Source organism: Bidens hawaiensis, unplaced genomic scaffold (genome assembly GCF_021521415.1).
Source record: "Bidens hawaiensis isolate Kalapana, Puna unplaced genomic scaffold, B.hawaiensis_p1.1 tig00051396_1, whole genome shotgun sequence".
Taxonomy (NCBI): Eukaryota; Viridiplantae; Streptophyta; class Magnoliopsida; order Asterales; family Asteraceae; genus Bidens; species Bidens hawaiensis.
In genome coordinates, this window is record NW_027499215.1 from 121291 (window position 1) to 127262 (window position 5972).

The window sequence follows — 5972 nt, forward strand, 5'->3', positions numbered from 1 at the left end:
ATTGTTTAAAAAAAACTTAAAGTATTTAAATCATTCACGCTTTCAATTCAACTTTTATAAAATTAATTCAAAATATATTTAATGCCTTATCAATCCCAAATCCGTTATAAACCCATCCTATTGTGTCTTTTTCGTTAAATTTCGTTAGGATATTCATTTCTTTTGTACTTTAAAATTAGGATAAACCGTCGAGACTTATCGTGGAACTAACTAGCTCATTTAAACCGTCTACCTATTAACGCTTTCCCATATTTCATGTGAGTTTACATGCCCCTTTTTCCATCATTTATATTTTAGGGGTAGCATGTATACCTTATTCACTTTTCTCATGTTTTATTACATCATCTATTCAAAACACAATTCAATACATGTTTATGTGTGTTTATTGCATGCTCTATGATTATGTTTTATGTGCTTAAATGTTCATTTTATGTTTGGTGGTTGGTATCTCATTCTTATCTATTCTCATTTAGTATGTTCATGCATTTACCCAAGTACATTAATTTTGTATCAATTGGAACAATTCCATGTCTCAGTTGTTTACATTTTCATAAGAATTGTAACGCTCACATCTACATATGAATTGTGATTTACTTATCTATAAAATGGAACTTATGTATTCTCTCCAACAATCGTGTTGACAAACTTTATTTTTATACATGCTACAGGTTCAAGTATTTGATGTAATCAAGATCGAAGATAGTTGGTTGGCCTAAAGATATTTATTCAAAATATGTATTTGATTCGATTATTATAATTGTGTACTTGTTCTGATGTTAATGAATTAAATAATTATTGCCACTTTAATTAGTATCTTTTGAGGTACTATCCAATCAACACGTTACGCCCCGGCATGTTTTGCTGCCCATGGTCGTGGTGTGACAACCAATATCTCCACCGTCACGTCTTCGACCATCGGAAGAAGCCTCATCATCCAATTTGTGTTATGCTCTCTGCCAATTCATTTCCCAATGTTGTCGCACATCAAGCCCTCACCAATTATCACAATCGCAGACGCTACCTCATTGATAACCAATGATACCACTGTTGTTTGTTCAAAATACCGTCGTCGTCTATCGAATCTCACCGCCATTAGCCACTTTATTTCTTCTCTGATTCTATTCGTTGTCGCAACATCATCTCCGATCCACATTTACTCCTCGGAAACTAGGTAACCATCAATTTTGACATACAGTTTCAAACCAATAATCAATTGGGATCATTTGTTTCATTTTCGGATTTTTGGTGTAAAAAAAGCGGTTGGTTCGCTTATACTACAAGGTGGGTGAAGGGGGGGGGGAGACTATCAAATGTGTTGGTAGGGGCGGCAAATGGATTGGGTCGAAACGGGTCATGGGTTGGAACGTGTTACGGTTGAAATGGGTTATGGTCGTAATGGGTCAATTAAAAAAAGGGTTGTGTCGGTTCAGGTCATAATGGGTTAGGGCCAACAGGTTCGGGTCAGAACGGGTCCAAGACGAATGGGTCAAAACGTGTTTCGGATCGGTTTTTTGTTTTTTTTTTAATGAGGATAACGAAGGAAACATTTTTTAAAAAAAAAATTTGGTTTATATTTTGAGTCATAATTTTTTAATTATTTTTTTGAATTTTTTTTAGGGATTTTTAGATCAAAAACCCTAAAAATAATTCAAAAAATAAAAATAAAAATAAAAATTCATAATTCAAAATATAAATCGAAACAAAAAATGTAAAAAAAAATAAAAATATTTCTTACGTTGTCCTTGTTCAAAAAAATCCAGATTCAAAACTCGTTCCGACCTATTCCAGGCCGAACCTGTTGACCCGAGACATGAGCCGAAAGCGAAACGAAAAACCAAAACTGAACCGAAAAAATCGTTCAAAACGAAACTAAGAAACTGAAAACGAACATAAATGAAACTGAAAAACAGACCAAAACTAAACAAAAAACGGAAAGCGAATCCAAAATTGAATAAAAGAAACCGAAACCCAACCCGTCCAATATGAAACCTCGTGTCGGCTCGAAACCTGATTCGAGCCAAAACCTAAACCAAATTTGTTCCAATTCATAACCCATTTTGACCCGAACCTGCCACTTTCCCTTAAAACACTAACCCACATTGACCCATTCCTTTAAATTTGTCAACCCATTTTGACCCAAAAATAATAAGGTGGAATTTCAAGTGACCCATTTTGTTAAAATCTATGACTCAAACCAACCCATATAATTTTTAAAACAACCCAAATTGACCCATTTAAAATGGTTTGGGTCTAGTTTCCACCCCTAGGTGGTGGTGCTCTTCACTAGCTGTAAAAACTTGCTCGAATCTAAGGGACGGCGGTTGGTGTCACACCCCAACCTTGGCGGAAACACGAGCGTGCAACAAATCATAGATAATCACAACTGTTGATTAAAGCAAACATCACATTAATAGATCACTAAATAGTTTAATTATTTTACAAGATAAAAGGTTTGAAAGTATTTCAAACCATGGCTTAATTATAGGATTCTCATATCTATGACTTAACATAATTTAAGTAATAGAAAAAAATCCTCCAAAATAGGTTATCCGATATGCAATGCTTGGTGCCCACAATACATCTTACTTGTTTAGCGACCTGAAAAACATACTTGAAAACGTCAACATAATGTTGGTGAGCTCACGGTTTAATGGCACAATATAAATAATTTGTTTCCAAAAGTTAAAACGTTTGTGTTAAATAAAGAATTTAAAACATGTAAGGTATAAAAATAATGTAACGGATGATCTTCCGTAAACTTGCAAGGAGTACGAATTAATATATAACACATGAGCCTATAATCAACCCTAAATCTATATTTTTTGCCCGGTACGATAACACCACGGTATAAGGTTAGAATATATACACCCGTTATCACGTTGGTTAGAGCTACTAACCATGAGAGGGGGGAATCAATCCCGATAGTACTACCCACATATTCCTCGGCTAAACCCATAGTTAATGATTATAGAATACATTGATCCGAAGATCTAAGGGCCTCGAATTACTCATGATTATATAAAGATCATTTATTACGCATTAAAAGTTTAAGTATACCCCCCTTAAAAATAATAAAATAGTAAAAAGGGGTCATGAAACTCACCTCAGTGTCGGTGAGTAGTGATGACAAAAGATCTTGACGGTATCCGACCTAAGTGTGTCCTAAGACAAGTACGGGCCATAATTAGGGTCGGTACAACATATTAGTTATTTCGATTTATGCTATGTGTCATCCAACAACCTAGTCCTAGATGTGGTACAACTCGTTGGTGATACGTTAAGTTTATTGCAACGTATCTCATAAATATATACTTATATATCTATCTTTATAACTGTAACATTCGTTACTTTTCAAACCTGAAAACCCGACCAAAGTTTAAATTTTTTGATTTTTTTATTAATATATATATATATATATGTGCATCAATAGTCTCGTTGCACATACTCGTCATTTTTATTTGGGTTTGCTTTCCCCTTTGTTAAAGCGTCCTGTGTTTACGTCTCAACTTGTTCAACGCTCATCACTACTAATATTCATGAGGTTTTAAGTTATTGTTCATTCGTTTCTTTTTCATTTTGATCGATTTTCGAAACCCCGAAGTTTAGAGTTTTATTAAATTAAGCTGAGTTGCAAACTTTTTAGGTAAAATACAAAAAAGATCCAAGGATTATAACTTTCATTGCAGTATTAAAGCATTTCCAAGTACAAGGCTCAATTTGTAATTTTTGCTTTAAATTCTAATTTGATACAACTTGATACTAAATGGTTTATTTGTGTAAATGCATTTAAAATCTGTTTATTATAACTTTAAAGTCGGGGGACCGGTTTTGTAAATTTGTCTAAATTATAATATAATATTAAAAATACAAAAACCCAACTCAGCTGATGTGGGTTCAATTATATATACTTTTTATATTAATATTTCCTACACATTGAATTAGTTTTGAGTTGGTTTTTATATAATATTACTCATAGTTGGTTTATAAAATGAATTTTAAAGGGTTTAAGAGACAATGTGCTAAAATGGATTTATTTTGCTAATTTGAGGCCAACGAATGATAGTCGAATAATAATAATAATAATAATAATAATAATAATAATAATAATAATAATAATAATAATAATAATAATAAAACAAATGTGAAAGAACTCTCGTTGAAACTATATTTCAAATTCAGGCCAACGAATGATAGTCGAATAATAATAATAATAATGAAACAAATGTGAAAGAAATCTCGTTGAAACTATATTTCAAATTCTCATATTCTAATTAACTTTCTCTTTATTTTAGATGGGCCCACATGAAGGAAAAGAAGAAAATAAATGACGGTTAAATGGGTTTTTCTTGTGGAGCACGAAAACAAAAGAAATAGAAAAGAAACCCTACGTTATATCAAAATATATATATATATATATACACACACATATTATTTGGGGAGACATATGAAATGTGGATGGCATTTGATTTTGGGGGCTGACTTTGAGTTCCAGTAATCGAAGATTCCAACAGTAATGAGCATAACCTGAATACCCTAAACGGCTGGGACGAATTTGGGAGCTCAAGAGGTGATCTTTTTGAGGATTGGGAGGCTTGGAATCATTCGGTGGTGTGCTTATCGATCAAGAATGAAGACCCCGGGTTTTATCGCATTTAATCTTTTGTTTCTTTTGTTTTCCACCATGATTTCGTTTATCATTGTTTTGTTTTACTTTAAGATGCTAGGCTAAACATTATAGACTGCCTAGGCTTATGATGAACCTACTTTGACGTTGTGTTTTGATTTGGGATTTATTTATCGTTATGGTTTTATGATTTAGTAAAAGGTTTAATTATATTAAATTGATACATATGATATTTAGGATTGTTTGATTAATTGTTATTATTCCATAGTTGCCTTGATTATTGTTTGTCATTATGATAGGTTGCTATTAGGTCAAATACTTTGTGTTCTTGATTATTTTATGATTGATTTACAATAAGATCATAGGAATAATAATTATTAATTAAATAAACCTAGGTGTACTGCTAACCTAGATCTATAAAGTGCTAGGTTATTGATATTTATTTATTATTTGATCTTGCTAGATTTAGTTCTTCGTAAGGAGTCCATCTAGGTTTGATTATTTAATTATTGTCTATTGAATCAATTAAATATATTAAGCTTCCTTTGATTTTCGCGCTATAAGTTAGGATTTCGTATTAAGGAACTAAGTCATAAATAATTAGGCGACCTTAAGGAAACTTGATGTTAATACTGGTGTGCGTTAAAACTTATTAGAAACCTATAGGTGTCTCTTGAGAAGGGTCAGAGGTCCTGTTCGGGTTTTCTCTTAGGTGTCTATTTTACGATCCCTGTCCATAACTAAATATTTTCCTGGTTAATTAACAACTGAAATTTAGGGGATTCTAGCCTAGGTAGTTCTCTTATCATCATCTTATTTAGTCAAACTTGTGTTTTAGTTTAATTTACTTGTTTTTTTTTTATTAAGTTTTTGATAATAATTTTTTATTAGTATTTTAATTAAGAAACCCCCCCCCCCCCGTCAAATAAATATAAATTAATAAATCGTGTTTGTAGTTGAGTCTAATTAGCTAATAAACATAGTTTATAGAGTCTCGTAGATTCGATATCCGGACTTACATAGCTTTACTAGAATCGATCGGTTCACTTGCCGGTTAGTAGTTTAGTCGAGTTTTAGAGAGTCTAGAGTATTACTTAGTGTCTAGATTAGCGTAATTTTAGTTAATAATATTAAACTACTTCTAGCACATCATGTTTTTGGAGCCGTTGCCGGGGACTCTTGGCGATTGCGTTATTAGATTTACTTGCTACATACGTGCTACTTGTTTTGTTTTGTCTTTTGAGTCGTAGGAGTCTAATTAATTTAGTCTAATTTTAAGTTTAGTTTATTTATTCTTAGTTTTATTTTAGTATTTAAATAGGGTCTATTGATTTGGTCTTGTGTGTTT